Here is a 21,694-nt window from a genome sequence, read left to right as displayed (position 1 = left end):
CGGCTCGGTGACTAATTTATACATGCCTTATAATACAAGTCATACATATGGCGGTTTACACATGTTGGGCCTTAAGTCGCCTTTGGGTTTTGGGCCTTCAGTAAGCCTGCTTCGTGAACCGCCATCTTCAACATCTTCATGGGCTTTGTCATAACAAACCACCATCAGTATAACCCAGCCCCTCCTGGGCAGGTCATACCCAACAGTTATATCCCCAACATTAGGCCCCAGGTTGATTTGAACTTGTTCATATCAATCTTCAACACTTAGGAAAAATCCTTCTTCATTTATTCTTGCGAGGCCCTGTAACCCGCCATGACGTCATCTCCTAGGATTGTGGTAACCCGCCGTGACGTCACCTGTCATTAATATGACACAAAGCCCAAATCTTAATATATCTTCTCTTTTAATGAACCTCCGAAAATCCAGGCGTCTGCGCCGTCACATATCCATTTTTTAGCCTCCTCGATTCCTGCGCATGCCACTTATCTTTCCGGCCTTATAAATAGGGCCAGGGGTTGATACGTCTCCGTCGTATCTACTTTTCCAAACACTTTTGCCCTTGTTTTGGACTCTAACTAGCATGATTTGAATGGAACTAACCCGGACTGACGCTGTTTTCAGCAGAATTGCCATGGTGTTATTTCTGTGCAGAAACAAAAGTTCTCGGAATGACCTGAAACTTAACGGAGATTATTTTTGGAAATAATAAAAAATATTGGCGAAAGAATCAAGACCAGGGGGCCCACACCCTGTCCACGAGAGTGGGAGGCGCGCCTGCCCCCCTGGGCACGCCCCCTGCCTCGTGGGCCCCCTGGTGCTCCACCAACCTCAACTCCAGCTCCATATATTCACGTTCGGGGAGAAAAAAATAGGAGAGATCGATTCATCACGTTTTACGATACGGAGCCGCCGCCAAGCCCTAATCTTTTCTGAGAGGGCTGATCTGGAGTCTGTTCGGGGCTCCGGAGAGGGGAATCCATCGCCGTCGTCATCATCATCCTCCATCACCAATAACGTGATCCGGCAACCCCGAAGTGACAATAATTGGGACCACTCCCGGTGATGACCATAGTTTGCGGAGATCATGTATTCACTATGTGTTAATGCTTTGGTCCGGTACTCTATTAAAAGGAGGCCTTAATATCCCTTAGTTCCAATAGGACCGCGCTGCCACGGGAGGGTAGGACAAAAGATGTCATGCAAGTTCTTTTCCATAAGCACGTACGACTATATTCGGAATACATGCCTACATTACATTGATGAATTGGAGCTAGTTCTGTGTCACCCTATGTTATAACTGTTGCTTGAATAATCGCATCAGACATAATTATCCATCACCGATCCAATGCCTACAAGCTTTTCACATATTGTTCTTTGCTTAGTTACTTTACCGTTGTCACTGTTACAATTACTACAAAACTATCACTATTACTTTTGCTACCATCACCGTTACTTCCATACTACATTGCTACTAAATACCTTGCTGCAGATATTAAGTTATCCAGGTGTGGTTGAATTGACAACTTAGCTGCTAATACTTGAGAATATTCTTTGGCTCCCCTTGTGTCGAATCAATAAATTTGGGTTGAATACTCTACCCTCAAAAACTGTTGCGATCCCCTATACTCGTGGGTTATCAAGACTATTTTCGGGCGCCGTTGCCAGGGAGCATAGCTCTATTCTTTGAGTCACTTGGGATATATATCTGCTGGTCACTATGAGGAACTTGAAAGACGAGAAAACTAAAATTTATCCTTCAACTACGAGGGGAGGTAAGGAACTTCCATCTAGCTCTGCACTTGATTCTCCTTCTGTTTTGAGTAAGCTTGCGACTCCTAAACCTGCTTCTGCTATTAATTCTGATATGTTGCATGTTATTGATGATGCCACTTCTGCTATGCATGATACTTATGATGAAACTACTTCTATGCTTGATACTACTATGCCACTAGGTGAATTTCTTGATGAACAACTTGCTAGGGCTAGAGAGAATGAAATTATTGAAACTGATAATATTGATGATAGTGATGATGAAGATTCTCCCCCTAAATATGAATTGGCTGTTGTTCCTGAGGGTTATGTTATGGATGAAGAAACTGCTAGAGATTTTCTTGCTTGCAATGATAGAAGTGATCTTAAGAAACTATTAGTTAAGCTGAAAGAAAAATCTCTGAATCCTATAATGAAATATGATCCTGCTTATGCTACTTCACCTATCTTTGTTAATGATAAGGATTATGATTTCTCTTTTAATCCTAAGATAATTACTTTGGTTGAATATGATCCTTTCTATGGCTATGAATCTGAAACTTTTGTGGCACATCTTACTAAATTGAATGATATAGCCACCCTGTTCACTAATGATGAGAAAACTCGCCACTATTATATCCTTAAATTATTTCCGTTCTCATTAAAGGGTGATGCTAAGACATGGTTTAATTCTCTTGATCCTGGTTGTGTGTGTAGTCCCTAGGGTATGATTTACTACTTCTCTGCTAAATATTTCCCCGCTCATAAGAAACAAGCTCCTTGAAGGGAAATATAAAATTTTGTGCAAATTGAAGAAGAGAGTCTCCCACAAGCTTGGGGGAGGCTTCTCCAATTACTTAATGCTTTGCCTGACCATCCTCTCAAGAAAAATGAAATACTTGATATCTTTTATAATGGACTAACCGATGCTTCCAGAGACCACCTGGATAGTTGTGCTGGTTGTGTTTTCAGGGAAAGAACTGTTGATGAAGCTGAAATTCTATTGAATAATATGTTGATAAATGAAAACAATTGGACACTTCCTGAACCAACTCCTAAGCCAACTCCGAAGAAAAGTGGTGTTCTATTTCTCAGTCCTGAAGATATGCAAGAGGCAAAGAAATCTATGAAGGAAAAAGGTATTAAAGCTGAAGATGTTAAGAATTTACCTCCTGTTGAAGAAATACAAGGTCTTAATTTACCACCAATTGAAGAAACACATGGTCTTGATTACTCAACACAGGTAGTAAAGGTAAATTCTCTCTATAGATATGATAAATCTGAAATCCCGCCTAGTAAGCTTTCTAGCCAATGCATGGATGAGTTTGATAATTTTATGGTTAAGCAAGAAGACTTCAATGCTTATTTTGGTAGACAATTAAAACGCAATGCTTATATGATTGAACACTTGAGTGATTATATGTCTAGATTTAAAGGTGAACTTAAACTCATTAGTAAACATGCTTCTATGGTTACCACTCAAGTTGAACAAGTACTTAAAGCTCAGAATGATTTACTCAATGACTTGAATAGTAAGAATAATGATAATGCTGTTAAAGTTGTGACTAGAGGGGGTAGAATGACTCAGGAACCTTTGTATCCTGAAGGTCACCCCAAGAGAATTGAGCAAGATTCTCAAAGAACTAATGTTGATGCACCTAGTCCTTGTAAAAGGAAGAAAAAGAAAAATGATAGGACTTTGCATGCTTCTAGTGAACCTGTTGTTGACATACCTGAGAATCCCAATGATATTTCTATTTCTAATGTTGAAACACAATCTGGTAATGAAAATGAACCTAGTGATACTGTTAATGGTGATGTTCATGTTGATGCTCAACCTAGCAATAACAGTGATGTAGAGATTGAACCTGCTGTTTATCTTGATAACCCACAATCAAAGAATCGACGTTATGATAAGAGAGACTTTGTTGCTAGGAAACACGGTAAAGAAAGGGAACCATGGGTTCATAAACACATGCCTTTTCCCCCTAAACCATCCAAGAAAAAGGATGATGAGGATTTTGAGCGCTTTGCTGAAATGATTAGACCTATCTTTTTGCGTATGCGTTTGACTGATATGCTCAAAATAAATCCTTATGCTAAGTATATGAAAGAAATTGTTACTAATAAAAGAAAGATACCGGAAGCTGAAATTTCCACCATGCTTGCTAATTATACTGTCAAAGGTTGATACCAAAGAAACTTGGAGATCCAGGAGTACCAACTATACCATGCTCCATTAAAAGAAACTATGTTAGAACTGCTTTATGTGATCTTGGAGTCGGTGTTAGTGTTATGCCTCTCTCTCTATATCATAGACTTGATTTGAATTAGTTGACACCTATTGAAATATATTTGCAAATGGCCGATAAATCAACAGCAATACCGATACCTGTCGGTATTTGTGAGGATGTGCCTGTTGCGGTTGCAGACGTTACTATTTTAACAGACTTTGTTATTCTTGATATTCCCGAGCACGATAGTATGTCTATTATTCTTGGAAGACCCTTTTTGAATACTGCAGGGGCTGTTATTGATTGCAATAAAGGCAATGTCATTTTTCATGTTAATCGTAATGAGCATATGGTACACTTTCCGAGGAAACAACCTCAAGTCCACAGTATCAACTCTATTGGAAAAATTCCCTCGATTATTATTGGAGGTTTTGAATTTCCTCTTCCTACTGTCAAGAAGAAATATGATATTCTTATTATTGGGGACGTGCATATCCCCGTTGAGGTAACCTAGCGCTATTCAAAAATTCTTCGGTTTCATGGGACTCAGAATGAGTTTGTTAACAAGACCCGATCAACCTTGTTAGTGGATTCCTTTTGATGAGCATGAGATGGATGAAGTTAGAAAGCACTACCTTCTCTACGCTCCTTTTACTTTCTGTTATTTAGAATAAATAAAGCAAAATTAGTATTTTTTGTCTGTTTTCTGAATTATCCGTGCAATAAAAAATACCCCGAAAATAAAAGTTCTCCAAATGCCCCGAAATTGAAATATGATTTTTTTTCTGGAATATTTGAGAATATCTGGCACTGAGAACACAGCAGGGGGAGCAAGCACCTGGCCACGAGGGTCCAGGGCGCGCCCCCTGCCTCGTGGGCCCACGGTGGCTCCCCTCCACTTAATCCAGCCACCACACACTCCTTCTTCCTCCCAAAAAAATCACTAGCCAGCTCAAGCACGAGTTCTAGCTCATCTTGCTGCCATTTTTTATCTCCTTGCTCAAAGCTCCACACACAAAACTGCTTTGGGGGATTGTTCTTTGGTATGTGAGTCCTCCAATGGTCGAATTAGTTTTTGTTCTAGTGCTTTATTCATTACAAAATTTTGCTGCTTAGGTGACCCTGTTCTTGAGCTTGCATGTCAAATTTATTTGGTCCCAAGTAGCTCTAATTCATGATATGGTCTCTAGGAACTTGTGGGAGTAGTTTCTATCAATTTTGTTGTGTTTGGTTCACTTTTATTTGGAGTTACTAAAAATTTCAGAAATTTTTCAGAGGAAGAAATATGTTTCGGAAAATATACCAAGGTGGTTCTTCAAGGAAGCAAGGACCCAGGCCCGCAATACGTGAGCAGGACTATGAACTACCAAGAGAAGCTCAAGTGCGGCCTTGTGAATGTCCGTCAAAAAATTTCATGGTCCAAGCAGGAATTAAGGATGAATTTGACGCGTATGTGCGTAATGCTGAACTCGAGGGCTTCTTGTCAGATAAGTGCCCCCCAACATTACTACCTAACTGACTCCTTTGTGAGAAGGTTTAAATTTACATCATCACGTAATTCTCACATGGTCATGTTTGATCTTTATGATAAATCTTATACCATGGACTTAGAGGATTTTAATACTGCTTGCAAACTCCCGTAGTGGGGTAGTGCTACTGAACCTCGCAAATCTGAATATAAAGACTTTCTTGCTAGTATAAATGTGAGGGAATCTAGGGAAATTATTCAAGCTACCATAGGGAGCATTCATTTTCCTGCCATACATTATTTTGCTCTCTTTATAGGTAGATGCATTAATGGTAAAGATGAAGCCTGTCACATGTGTGTTCCAGATCTTTGTGTCTTCAGGAGTGCTGTGTTAGGAAATAAACAATATAGCTTGGGGGCTATTGTTGCACGAAGGTTGCATGATAACAGTATAAGTGGAGATTTGTTTGGTGGGATTTATGCAACTCGTGTAGCTAATTTTCTTAATATACCCATACGTGAAAATGATATGGAGTTGCCTCCTGCTTATCTAGATTTTAATGCTATGGTTTGTCATCAGTTTGTTGAGAGGAATGAACAGTCTCTCCAGTACCGACTAATCTTTGACAGACGTCGCGCTGTCCATATTACTCTCCCTGGTCCTACTTTTTTTGACTTTCAGGCAAAAAGGAGATATGTTATAACCAGGGAGGAGGCAAACAAGTACGAGAGGAGGGCGGAAGCAGCTCGCCTACAAGCTGCAGCTCGTGAGGCAGTAGCGGCTGCATCTCAGTACGACCCCATTTACAACTTCGGATATCCGCCAGGCCATCCATGGGCATAAACCAACTTAGGCCAAAAGCCTAAGCTTGGGGGAGTACGTATTTCTCACCGACATTACATTCACGTTCACACACTCATTCTAGTTGTCGGTGCTCATACTTTTTCATTGTACTATCCGTGCTAATTTATTTATTTTCTTACTTTCTTCTTGTGTGCTTGAAAAACCTTAAGAAAAACCAAAAAAATTAGTTGTAGCTTTTAGCGAGTTTACTTTTCATACCTGTAGTAGTAATAATTAAAAGAAAACTCAAAAAGATTTCTCATTCTTCTTTTGCTTGTTGGGAGCTTTCCCATGTAAATAGTTTTATTTCCTTTCTTTTCTTTGGGGGTCGAGAGGAGAAGACCATGATGAAAATGTTGAAGTGGCTCTTATATGCATTATTGTTGATTTAACAAAGAGCCCATATTACCTTGTCTTGTCCCCTGTATTAAATGCTTGCAGATTCCAGCTTAGTCCAATGCACATGCACTATTGTTATTATTATTCACACTGTTCGGTCGTGCAACTGAAAGGCAACAATGACGGTATATGATGGACTGATTGAGATGAGAGAAGCTGGTATGAACTCGACCTCTCTTGTTTTTGTAAATATGATTAGTTCATTGTTCCTGATTCAGCCTATTATGAATGAAACATGTTTGCAATGACAATTAGAGATTATAGTTGCTCATGCCGTGCTTAATTAGCTAGGAGTTTATAATGGTTTACCTTGCGTGCCAACATGCTATTGAAATGGTTGTGATGTCGAATGATAGGGTGGTATCCTCCTTTGAACAATTCGAGTGTCTTGACTTGGCACATGTTCACGCATGTAGTTGAAACAAAATCAACTTAGCCTCCACGATATTTATGTTCATGGTGATTTATATCCTACTCATGCTTGCACTCATTGTTGATTAATTTTAATGCATGTTCATGACTGTTGTCGCTCTCTAGTTGGTCGCTTCCTAGTCTTTTTCTAGCCTTCACTTGTACTAAGTGGGAATACTGCTTGTGCATCCACTTCCATAACCCAAAGTTATTCCATATGAGTCCGCCATACCTTCCTATATGCGGTAACTACCTGCCATTCCAAGTAAATTTGTATGTGCCAAACTTTAAACCTTCAAATCAAATTCTGTTTTGTATGCTCGAATAGCTCATGTATCAACTAGGGCTGTCTGTATCTTCCATGCTAGGCGGGTTATTCTCAAGAGGAGTGGACTCTGCTCCTCACTCACGAGAAAATGGCTGGTCACCGGGATGCCCAGTCCCATGCTCAAACCAAATCAAAATAATTGCAAACAAAACTCCCCCAGGATTGTTGTTAGTTGGAGGCACCCGTTGTTTCGGGCAAGCCATGGATTGATGCTTGTTGGTGCTTGGGGAGTATAAACTTTACCATTCTGCTTGGGAACCACCTATAATGTGTGTAGCATGGAAGATATCGAGATCTCTCGGTTGTTATGTTGACAATGGAAGTACACCACTCAAAATATTATTTATCTGTATTTCAAAAATTGAGCTCTGGCACCTCTAAAAATCCCTGCTTCCCTCTGCGAAGGGTCTATCTATTTACTTTTATGTTGAGTCATCATCCTCTTATTAAAAAGCACCAGTTGGAGAGCACCGTTGTCATTTGCATCCATTACTATTAATTTATATTGAGTATGACTATGATTCTATCTCTTTTACCATGAATTAGAATGTCTAGTCAGTCCTTGATCTTCAGAGGTGCTCTGCATTTATGTTTTGCGGTCTCAGAAAGGGCTAGCGAGATACCATCTTGTTATATCATATTATGATTGTTTTGAGAAAGTGTTGTCATCCGAGATTTATTATTATTGCTCGCTAGTTGATTATGCCATTGATATGAGTAAGTATGAGACCTAAATGTAATTGTGAATATGGTTAGTTCATAATCTTTGCTGAAAACATGAATGCTGGTTTTACATATTTACAACAACAAGAGCAAACAGAGTTTGTAAAAGTTTTTCTTTATCACTTTCAGTTTGTCAACTGAACTGCTTGAGGACAAGCAAAGGTTTAAGCTTGGGGGAGTTGATACGTCTCCATCGTATCTACTTTTCCAAACACTTTTGCCCTTGTTTTGGACTCTAACTTGCATGATTTGAATGGAACTAACCCGGACTGACGCTGTTTTCAGCAGAATTGCCATGGTGTTATTTTTGTGCAGAAATAAAGTTCTCGGAAACCAGAAACTTCACGGAGAATATTTTTGGAATTAATAAAAAATACTGGCAAAAGAATCAAGACCAAGGGGCCCACACCCTGTCCACGAGGGTGGGGGGCGCGCCCCTGTCTCGTGGGCCCCCTGAGGCTCCACCGACCTCAACTCCAACTCAATATATTCACGTTCGGGGAGACAAAAAATCAGAGAGACGGATTCATCGCGTTTTACGATACGGAGCCGCCGCCAAGCCCTAAACTCTCTCGGGAGGGCTGATCTGGAGTCCGTTCGGGGCTCCGGAGAGGGGAATCCATCGTCATTGTTATCATCAACCTTCCTCCATCACCAATTTCATGATGCTCATCGCCGTGCATGAGTAATTCCATCGTAGGGCATGAGGATTGTTGTTAGTTTTGTTAGGGTTTGATCCCTAGTATCTACTATGTTCTGACATTGATGGTGCTATGACTTTGCTATGCTTAATGCTTGTCACTAGGGCCCGAGTGCCATGATTTCAGATCTGAACCTATTATGTTTTCATGAATATATGTGAGTTCTTGATCTTATCTTGCAAGTCAATAGTCACCTACTACGTGTTATGATCCGGTAACCCGAAGTGACAATAATCGAGACCACTCCCGGTGATGGTCGTAGTTTGAGGAGTTCATGTATTCACTAAGTGTTAATGCTTTGGTCCGGTACTCTATTAAAAGGAGGCCTTAATATCCCTTAGTTTCCAATAGGACCCCACTGCCACGGGAGGGTAGGACAAAAGATGTCATGCAAGTTCTTTTCCATAAGCACGTATGACTATATTCGGAATACATGCCTACATTACATTGATGAACTGGAGCTAGTTCTGTGTCACCCTATGTTATAACTATTGCATGAGGAATCACATCCGACATAATCATCCATCACTGATCCAATGCCAACGAGCTTTTCACATATTGATCTTTGCTTAGTTACTTTTCCGTTGCCACTGTTACAATTACTACAAAACTTCTACTGTTACTTTTTCCATTGGTACAGTTACTTCCACACTACTTTGCTACTAAATAGTTTGCTGCAGATATTAAGTTATCCAGGTGTGGTTGAGTTGACAACTCAACTGCTAATACTTGAGAATATTCTTTGGCTCCCCTTGTGTCGAATCAATAAATTTGGGTTGAATACTGTACCCTCGAAAACTGTTGCGATCCCCTATACTTGTGGGTTATCAGATATCATAGGCGACTCTCTATCATGAAGACCATGGTGCTACTTTGAAGCACAAGTGTGGCAAAAAGGATATTAACATTGTCCCTTTTCTCTTTTTCTCTCATATTTTTCTCTCTTTTTTTGTTGGGCCTTCTCTCATTTTTTGGCCTCTTTTTTTTATTTATTTTTCGTCCGGAGTCTCATCCCGACTTGTGGGGGAATCATAGTCTCCATCATCCTTTCCTCACACTTTTATTTACTTACAACTCGATACTTAGAACAAAATATGACTCTATGTGAATGCCTCCGGCGGTGTACCAGGATGTGCAATGAATCAAGAGTGACATGTATGGAAGAATTATGAACGGTGGCTTTGCCACAAATACGATGTCAACTACATGATCATGCAAAGCAATATGATAATGATGGAGCGTGTCATAATAAACAGAACGGTGGAAAGTTGCATGGCAATATATCTCGGAATGGCTATGGAAATGCCATAATAGGTAGGTATGGTGGCTGTTTTGAGGAAGGTATATGGTGGGTGTATGGTACCGGCGAAAGTTGCGCGTTACTAGAGAGGCTAGCAATGGTGGAAGGGTGAGAGTGCGTATAATCCATGGACTCAACATTAGTCATAAAGAACTCACATACTTATTGCAAAAATATATTAGTTATCGAAACGAAGTACTACGCGCATGCTCCTAGGGGGATAGATTGGTAGGAAAAGACCATCGCTCGTCCCCGACCGCCACTCATAAGGAAGACAATCAATAAATAAATCATGCTCCGACTTCATCACATAACGGTTCACCATACGTGCATGCTAGGGGACTCACAAACTTTAACACAAGCATCTCTCAAATTCACAACTACTCACTAGCATGACTCTAATATTACCATCTTCATATCTCAAAACAATCCTAAGGAATCAAACTTCTCATACTACTCAATGCATTTTATATGAATGTTTTTATTATATCCCTCTTGGATGCCCATCATATTAGGACTAAATTCATAAACAAAGAAAATTACCATGTTGTTTAATACTCTCAAAATAATATAAGTGAAGCATTAGAGTTCAACAATTTCTTCAAAATAAAACTACCCCCATGCTCTAAAAAGATATACGTGAAGCACTAGAGCAAATGACAAGCTACTCGAAAAGATATAAGTGAAGATCAATGAGTAGTTGGATAATTATGTAACTATGTGAAGACTCCTTCTCATAAATAAAATTTCAGATCTTAAGTACTTTATTCAAACAGCAAGCAAAACCTAATAAAATGTCATTGCAAGTATAGCACATATCATGTGAAGAAGCAAAAACTTAGGCTCAACCAAAACTGACCGATAATTGTTGAAGAAGAAAGGTGGGATGCCTACCGGGGCATCCCCAAGCTTAGATGCTTGAGACTTCTTGAAATATTAACTAGGGATGCCTCAGGAATCCCCAAGCTTGTGCTTTTGTGTCTCCTTAATTCCTTTCATATCGCGGTTTCCCTAAATCTTAAAAACTTCATCCACACAAAACTCGACAAGAACTCGTGAACCTTATCATTATGTACTGTAGAAAATCACTAAAATTATAATTTGACATTGCATACTAAATGCCTCTGCATATTAATACTCCTATCCTGAAATAGAATCATTAAACAAGCAAACATGTGCAAACAATGCAAACATAATAGCAATCTATCTAAACAGAACAGTCTATAAAGAATGCAAGAGGAATCATACTTCCTTAACTCAAAAAATTATGAAAAATTAGCATACTGTAGATAATTTATCATAGCTTCATGTGCAAAAAATTTCAACATTTTATCACATTCTGAGTTTTCTCGGGAATTTTTGCAATAGCGATGAACTTTGTGTTTCCAAAAAGCAATATATAGACTTGCAAAATAAGCATGGTAAAGGCTATACTTGACATTTTTATTGAACTAAAAGATATAAAACATGACTTTGAATAACAGCAAGCAAATACAAACAAAAGAAAATGACGCTCCAAGAAAAACACATATCATGTGGTGAATAAAAATATAGCTCCGAGTAAGGTTACGGATGAACGAAGACGAAAGAGGGGATGCCATCCGGGGCATCCCCAAGGTTAGTTGCTTGGGTATTCCTTGAATATTACCTTGGGGTGCCTTGGGAATCCCCAAGCTTAGGCTCTTTCCACTCCTTATTCCGTAGTCCATCAAATCTTTACCCAAAACTTGAAAACTTCACAACACAAAACTTACCAGAAAACTCGTAAGCTCCGTTAGTATAAGAAAATAAATCACCAGTTAGGTATTGTTGTGACCTCATTCTAAATTCATATTGGTGCTATATCTACTATATTCCAACTTCTCCATGGTTCATACCCTCCGATACTACTCATAGATTCATCAAAATAAGCAAACAACACATAGAAAACAGAATCTGTTTAAAACAGAACAGTCTGTAGTAATCTGTAACTCCCGAATACTTGTGTAACTCCAAAAATTCTAAAAAAATAGGAAAACCTGGGAAATTTGTGTACCAATCATATGCAAAAAGAATCAGATCAAAATCACACTTTTGCGAATTGTGAAAATTATTTTTGTGGGCGCAAAAGTTGCTGTTTCTCAGCAAGATCGAAACAACTATCACCGTAGACCATCCCAAAGGTCTTACTTGGCACTTTATTGAAACAAAAGCTATAAATCATGATTACTACAGTAGCTTAATCATGTGGAGACACCAAAATAGTAGGGGTAAATGTTGGGTTGTCTCCCAGCAGGCGCTTTTCTTTATTGCCTTTTGGCTAGGCATGATGATTTCAATGATGCTCACATAAAAGATAGGAATTGAAACATAATGGGAGCATCAAGAAGAGTATGACTAGCACATTTAGTTCTAACCCTCTTCCTATGCATAGGGATTTTGTGAGCAAACAACTTATGGGAACAAGAATCAACTAGCAAAAGAAGGCAAAACAAGCATGACTTCAAAACTTTCAACACATAGAGAGGAAACTTGATATTATTCCAATATGAAAGCGCACATGTTCCTCTCCCATAAAAAATTTCAGTGGCATCATGAATGAATTCAACGATATAACTATCACATAAAGCATTATTCTCATGATGCACAAGCATATAAATTTTACTACTCTCCACATAAGCAAAATTCTTCTCATTCGGAATAGTGGGAGCAAACTCAACAAAATAACTATCATGTGAGGCATAATCCAGCTGAAAATTAAAATCATGGTGACAAGTTTCATGGTTATCATTATTCTTTATAGAATAGATGTCATCACAATAATCATCATAGATAGCAACTTTGTTCTCATAATCAATTGGCACTACTGCAGGATGCTGCTAACGCGACACTACGATCAGACACCCTTTGACGAAACTGTGTGTGATGCATTAATCGCAAACGGTGATGTAAAAAACGTCAGAAAAGGTGCAAAACGTTTGTGATGGATGATACATCAAACACAGTTCATATTTTAGTTGTGTGTGTGATGAGAGGCATACGGTTGATCTGTACGAACTGTTTGCGATGAGACAGAACAACAGAAATGGGCAGCAAGATCAAGGTGTGTCCAATATACGGCATACAGTTCACTTTGATGAATCGTTTGCGATGATTGAGGTGAACACAAATGATTCGGCGTAACAAGATGTGTGTGATACCCAGGAAACAGGTCGGTAATCAGAATTGTTTGCGATCATTATAGACAGCCCATACGATCTTTTTTGTGAATTGTGTGCTCGTCAGGGCACACAGTTCAACAAACCAACCTGTGGGCGATAATGTAGAAGATCTCTGTCGAATACATATTACTAACCGTCTGCGATGAGATTGACAGGATAAACAGAGGTATATACAGTCTGCTTAATTTAGTCCTTGTTGTTGTTGTTGTTGTTGTTGGATGGCCCCGCGACATCGTCTTGGCGAGGACACTTCTTGCCGCTGACCGTTGGCTTTTCATCGCCGCCGCCGTCGTCATCCTCCTCCTCGTTCGACCATTCCTCCTCCTCATCATCGTCGTCCTCTTCTTCGTCCTCTGACGGCTCCTCGTCCGTCTGGTTGTCGTCTGATGACTCCGGAGGCGGCGTCCCTTCCATGAACCGGATATAATCGAGGTCTGGGCTCGACGCCGGACTCATGGAAGACGAGCGGGATGATTCCGATGTTGACCTATCATCGGGCGCCAGACTGCTGGCCGAACTGTCGTCCTCGCTTCGCTCGACATGGCTGCAGAGTGTGTGCCAGTGTGTAGCGCGGCCTGCCGGGGACGATGAAGATGGTGGACACTTAAGCGGGGTATGCAGAGAAGAGGAACTGCCAATTGAAGCGGGATTGAAGCGGGGTTGACGTATTATCTAACCGCTGATATAATCAACCGCAATTATTTGTACCCAGTCGCTCCAAATTCCCGGGGTTGCGCAGGACTCCTATTGGCTATTTGGCTGGTTTCCTTTTTCAGGACAAAAACAAGGAACGAGTTTTGGGATTATGCACCGGTACCGGTACGAACGGAGTAGGACAGTTGGCAAGCAATACATTGAGCTCTTCTTATTGATAAAGCCAGTAATAATCAAACTAGAAAGGAAAAGAAAAAAGACAAAGAAAAATATCTGCACGAATCTTCGCGTAACATCAATGGCATAGGACCTAGATGTGCATTACTTAGAGCACATCTAGATGTGCTTTAGCAATACTGTCAAACAAAACCCCTAATCATCATTGCAAACAGCGCATAGAACATGGCTAATGCGACAACCACAACTACACATGCTAGTTCCTTCTTGTCTCTTTCTTTCATCTGTTGCCTGTGATTGATTCTTTCTTGCTTCATCGTACTGATTGTACATTCCAGATCAGCCAGTTTCTTCTTCAGCTTTACGTTATCTTCTGCGAGCTTGGTGATAACACTCCGAGCCCTGCCATGCCATTCTTCATCCAGCCAATTAACAAAGGCACAAGCCTCATATCCTTGCCAATGTTAAATAGTATTCTGGATGAGCGGTGGCATTAACTGAAGTAAAATGATGAACTTAATTAGCACTAACCTCTAAGGGGCAACTGAGAAACCGCCTGCCAATGTCAAATCCCTCCGTGCATACACGTCGAGCGGGAGTGTGCCCGTGCACACAACTCAGCTTTTGGTACTTCTCGGTGGCGCAAAACTCGGAGTCGAACTCGTGTTGCGGGAGTCTGGAGTCATGCTCCGGATCCGGCGGCAGATCGCTTTCCTGGGGGGGTCATTCTGGACGGATTCAGCAAGGAGCTATACTTTGGACATGCTAAAATAGATCGGGATAGATTGGAACCTGACAGGACGATTCGGATCCGTAGTACACCTACCTTCTGATGACCTTAGGCAAGTGCTCGGCGGCGACCGCCGTCGTGGCGGCGATACGAGCAGGAGCAGCCGCACCGAAACCATCAGCACCACTCGTCCGCATTCCCCCAATGTCAGCGCCACGCGAGGGAATTTGGAGGCTATGTAGGGATTTGGGGGAAATGGGGAAACTGTGGAGATAAGCTAACGGTCGGGAACTACTTATGGCACTATATGTTGTATACGGCACACTGTTTATACATGTCGTTTGTGTGTTAGGTATTACAACGTCACACACGATTTCCGCACCAAACCGTGTGAGAAGACAACGTAGGTTAGACACGGTTGCCGTTACATAACCGTATGTGATGTACTACCCTGTCCATATAATTGAGTTATGGTGAGATACCGTGTAAACAGCCGCTCTGCGGATATCCGTAAAAAAACAGCCGCTCTGCGTATAGAGATGGCGGCGGCGGCCTAGGCAGTGGCTACCGGAGAAGAGGTCAATCCTCGGTCGGTGGGCGGTGGCGGCGTCATAGGAGGTCAATCCTCGGTCTGCGGCGGGAGATAGGAGGAGCTCAACCATCGAGGTCGGCGGCGGCGTGATTCGAGCACATCCATCGCGGTCGATGGCGGGATAGTGGAGGTCGAACTTCAGGCGGCAGCCGCACTAAGCTTTGCTCCTCGACCCTGCTCTCTCGGCGTGCCGCCGCATCGCGCTTGTCTATCTACTGGGTGGAGGTCGCCGCGCGGCTAATTAATTAAGGTATTCTTTTCATGAGTGGCTTAATTAAGGTATTCAATTCCTAAGGGTAGTGTTGTACTAGTACTCTGCGTGTAAATTGACTGGCCATTAATTTTTGTCATTGCACGTCTGGATAACAACATGGAGCACCCTCAGTAATTATTAAAATAAAACCTTGTGATTTATGCACGCATCTTTGGGCAGCAGTTAATCCGTGTATTAATGTTGTTGTTTTGTTTTTAATTACCATTCGTGTGCTGCAGATGGGACGATCTCGATGGATGAAGAATCGGAAAACCGCAGATTTTATCAGTGGCGTGACAGAGTTCATGAATTTGGCTGAAAGTACAAAGAGGAGAATTGGTGATGCGGATTACATCCTGTGTCCATGTACTGATTGTGCCAATACAGAGTCACATGAAGTTGCAGATGTCCAGATGCACTTAGTCTCTAGGGGATTCATGGATGGATATACACGTTGGACCAGACACGGTGAAGAGGAGGTCATGGATGAAGATACCCAGGGCAGCGAGATGCCAAACCCCGATCAGTGTCACATGGATGTTGAATCTAACATCGGGGCAGAGGCTTCAAGCTACCAATGGAACACCAAAAAGCCGAAACGCCCACTGGAAAACCAAGACGTCGACGCAGATGACGACGATCTTGATATGCCAGATTTTGCTGCTATGATTGCAGATTTCGAGGGCCCAAAAAAGGATATGATTGGGTACAAGGATCTGCCAACCATTGATGCGGACTCCAAGAAAGAATTGTATCCAGGTTGCAAAAAGAAATATTCCAGGTTGAGTGCCACCCTGGCGCTTCTCAGATTTAAAGCAGCAAACGGTCTATCAAACAAGGGCTTCACAGAGATGTTAGGTCTTTTCAAAGAAATTCTTCTGGAAGATAATGTGCTCCCCAGAAGCACGAATGAAGCGAAGAAAATTGTTTGCCCATTGGAACTTGAAGTACAGAAGATACACGCTTGTGTGAATGATTGTATATTGTACCATGGTGAGTACAAAGATTTGCGTGCATGTCCCACATGCAAGCATGCACGATACAAGCGCAGGAGAGCAAAGGACAAGTACAAATTGGACGACGAGATCAAGACAGGAATCCCGTTCAAGGTTGTTTGGTACTTGCCTTTAATTCCAAGGTTGAGGCGTTTGTTTGCAAACCCTAGAGAGGCAAAGAGGTTGCGGTGGCATCATGATGAGCGAATTGCGGATAGGTTTATGAGGCACCCGAAAGATGGGGCTCAGTGGGAATTAATCGACAAAAAGTTTGAAAATTTTGCCAAGGATCCTAGAAGTATAAGGCTCGGGGAGTGTACTGACGGGATGAATCCTTTTGGCGATATGAGCACCAATCACAGCACATGGCCGGTGCTTCTGTGCATATATAACCTAGCTCCTTGGTTGTGTATGAAGAAAAAATACATTATGATGTCAATGATTATCCAAGGCCCGAAGCAACCTGGAAATGACATCGACATTTACTTTCAGCTACTGGTAGAAGAACTGCTGACAGTGTGGATAGATGCGCCTGCTGTAAAATGTTATGATGCTTACAGAAAGGAGATTTTCGATCTACATGCGATGCTGGTGCACACCATTCAAGATATGCCGGCATTAGGCAACACATCGGGGCAGAAAACAAAGGGAGATGTAGGGTGTGTCACATGCATGGATAGGACAGCTAGCAGAAGACTTCCCAACTCGCGCAAAACAGTGTATTTGCGTCATCGTAGGTTCTTGCGGAAAAATCACCCATACCGAAAGATGAAAGCTGAATTTGATGGTACGGCAGAGGCAGGTGCGGGCCCAAGACCCTATGACGGGGAGGTGGTCCACAACATGGCTAAAAAAATTAATGTTGTGCTTGGCAAGAACCACCCTTTGACGGTGAAACAAACACCCAAGGGTCAAGTGTTTAAGAAGAAATCGGTGTTCTGGAAATTACCTTACTGGGAGATTCTACGTGTACGTCACTGCATCGATGTCATGCACGTAGAGAAGAACGTATGTGAAAGCATCCTTGGTACTCTGCTCAAGATTAAAGGTAAAAGAAAGGATGGTGACGGTTCATGGCTCGATATGCTTGCTGATCAATCAAAACGCAAGAGTGAAGCAGAAGATGATGACAAACTCATCAAAGCTCGCCAGAGTTACAATTTCAGTACAAAAGAAGCAACACAGTTCTTCACCTATTTGTTGTCAGTTAAGACACCCTCTTCCTACTGCGCAAACATCAGAAGTCTCGTGGATGTGAGCTCAGGTAAAATGAAGTTGGGACACATGAAGTCACATGATTGCCACGTAATGTTGACACAAATCCTCCCGGTGGCCATCAGGAATCTGATGGACAAAGATATAAGAAACACACTCATTGACCTCTGTGATTTCTTCAACCAACTATGGCAGAAAGTTGTAAATCCTGAAGAGTTGGATCATATGCAAGATGATATTGCAAGAATATTGTCCAACCTAGAGATGTTTTTCCCACCGTCATTCTTTGATGTCATGGTCCATCTCACTGTGCACCTTGTCGACGAGATAAAGTATTGTGGTCCTGTGTTTCTTCGCAACATGTATCCCTTCGAGCGGTTCATGGGAATACTGAAGCGCTTTTGTCGGAACCGAAACCATCCAGAGGCAAGCATCCTACAAGGTTATACCGCGGAGGAGGTGGTTGAGTTTTGCACCGAATACATGAAACAAAGACCTATAGGTTTGCCCCTCTCTCGCCACGAGGGAAGGCTGAAAGGTAAGCCGGTCCTTGCTGGCACGCAAATGGCTGCACCCGGAGAATTGGCAGAGAAAGCCCATTTGACGGTACTGCTTAACAGCCCAGTTCTCATCGCTTATGCCGAAGAACACTTGGCGGAGATACGCCAAAGCTTCTTACCAATGGTGCCTTCATCAGATGTGGAGATGAAGGAGCACACTAAGAACTACGCCGAATGGCTGAAGAATCGTTTGGCACAAGGATCCATCGATGACATTGCTACGTGGTTGGCACAAAAGCCATCACCTACGGTGTTGACGTACCAAGCATATGACATAAATGGATACACGTTCTACACTGAGGAACGTGATCAGAAGACCTCGTATCAGAACAGCTCTGTTCGAATAGAATGCATGACTGTAAATGAAGCTGATAAAAGGGTATACTATGGAACCATCAAAGAGATTTGGGAGCTTGACTATGCGAAAGTTAAGGTGGCATTATTCAGGTGCGCATGGATCCCTCTTGGTCAGGTAAGGGTTGATGAGTACAGGAAGACCTGTGTTAACAGGACAACGATGGCATATCACGCGGACCCATTCATTATTGCCAGCGATGCTACCCAGATTTTCTTTGTGGAAGACCCCTTGCATAAGAACGGCCATTTAGCGATGCATGGGAAGAGAAGGGTACTGGGTGTCGACGATGTTGCTGTTGAAGACGTGTACGATGAATTTGATGAGTTGCCGGCCAAGGGAGATCACGGACCCGTGTAACAGAGTCGCGTAAAATCATCAAAAACCCCAAGTTCATTCGGGTTCAACTTAATGATCCCAGTTCCCCCATGTACATGGGAATTAAGCCGTAGGACTAGTCTTTATGCCTACCATGCAACTTAAATCGTTCAATTTAGAACTGTCACGTGTACTGAATTTGTGAGTTATGCCCGGTTTTCTGTTGTTGTAAGAACCGTTAATATGTTGACCTTGATATGTTGTCAGCTCAGGCAATGAATATGAACTATTTTTTCTTTATTGTTATTATTATTATTATTATTATTATTATTATTATTATTATTATATCCTAGAGGTAGCACACTTAATTGATCTCACTACAGTATGTGTGAACAAAAATATGCAATCTGGTTTGCGAATAGCACACGGTTCGTTGATGAAAGCCGTGTGCCGACCAAACCCCGCCACCCCGCCCACGATCTGAGTCGTGCTTTCTAATTGGCCAGAACCCAAAACCCACGGATCATACGTCTGCATCGTTGGGTGCTCCCAAATCGAACAGCGATCCTCATCCCTTTCGACAGCACATGCAGTTCCGGTTGTAATTTTATTTTTATGCACAAAATGCACGTTAATCTAAAAAATGTCTTAAATATAGCTAACGATACCTGAAATGCGCCAGAAAATCAAACCCGTGGTATAATGGTGATTGCGTACCATGGAAATTTTTATGAGGCCAAACGATGAAGTCACCGGCCACAGGAGTTTGAATTGACACGTCTCCTTTTGGAAAACCATGATCCTTCATGTGAGATGCTCCGGTTTGGAAGGAGCGGTCAACAAAACTTGTGCCAAACTTTACCAATTTTTTCCACGGGGTCGTGAGAGCACGCCACGGGCACACATCGATTTTGATGATGTCCGAACTCCATCTGAATTTCCTATAATTAAGATACCAACTAGACCTACGCCAGTGGCCGCACCTCGCGGCCGAAATGTTTGAAACTTCTCCCCGCTTCTCGAACAAACGGATGAAAACTCACAAAGCGACGCACAAATGATCTGTACACCTTCTTTGCTAGGCTGATAGTAAGGGGGTATCATAGCTAGTATCATGCATGCCAACTAGGCAATTTTGATGAGTTGTCATAGAATTAATTAAATGAAGAAAGAGAGGGTTAAGTATCATATCATGAAACCATATCATAATAAATGCTATGCTACTATATGTCATGCATGACAATATAAATAAAGTACTACATATGATACTAGCTACTCTATGATACTATGCATTAGAGCAAGTACACAATAGAGTGACATAAGACTAGCCACAATGGGTAGTAACATAGAATGTTACTAGTCTATGTTACTAGCTCTATAGTGGGGAGTAACATATGTGTAGTAACATGCAACACTTCATTTATTAGGCTATAGACTCATCTTGCCTTGAGATGTGTGATGTTACTCATACTACTAGTAACTAGCTACCTTACCACTTTCCTCTCTTTCTTCATTTATTGCTTGCCACATCATCTATTTTATCTAGATACGTGTGATGTTACTACCTATGTTACTCCCACTGTGGGTAGTCTAAGCAGGCTATAAGGAATAGAATAATATATATGTGCTTATTAGTTGGAGGAAAGAGAAGAGAAGCGGGCTCTTGGTTAGTAGAGCCAGCTGCAACACGAGACCCAAGACACTTTGTGAGGATGTAAGGTGGGCCAACTATTGATAAACTAGTACGTATTTAAGACTTACTATTGTACATGCCCGCTAAAGAGGTTGGCTATATATGATATGGAAACTTCTTATAGCCGGCACTTGGCTGTATTATTAACCATGCTCTTAGTGAGGTAGCTAGTATATCATAGACGACTAGCTAGTATCAGACTAGCCACAGTGGGAGTAACTTCAGCAGTAACATCGACTCCAACTCAGCAAACTTGCTTATGTGGCAATAAGTTAATGAGGAGAGAGATAGTTTCAGTAACTTAGCTAGTTACTGTAACATCACATGTCCCAATGCAATATGAGTCTATAACCTAATAAATGAAGCTTTGCATGACACTACACTTATGTTACTACCCACTATGAAGGTAGTAACATAGTCTAGGGATATGTGTATGTTACTAGTGTATGTTACTCTCCATTGTGGCTAGTCTCATACTCCCTCCTTTCCGGTTTAGGCTGGTTGTAATGGTAGTATCATGCATGCCAACTAGACATTCTGGATGATGTGGCACACAATTAAATGAGGAAAGAGAGGATGTGGTATCATATCATGATATCGTGTCATATTAAATGTTGTACTACTATTTTGTGTGATGCATGACAATTAATAAGGCAACCTAAGATACTAACTTATGATAATATGCATTACGGAAGTAGTATCATACGCTATCATATGCATGATACTAGTATATGATACTCCCCATTACAACCAGCCTTATAGGGCTCAATTAAAAAATCTCACCAACCAAGG

This window comes from Triticum aestivum, chromosome 2D (assembly GCF_018294505.1).
Source record: "Triticum aestivum cultivar Chinese Spring chromosome 2D, IWGSC CS RefSeq v2.1, whole genome shotgun sequence".
NCBI lineage: Eukaryota > Viridiplantae > Streptophyta > Magnoliopsida > Poales > Poaceae > Triticum > Triticum aestivum.
This window is presented reverse-complemented; position numbering follows the sequence as displayed.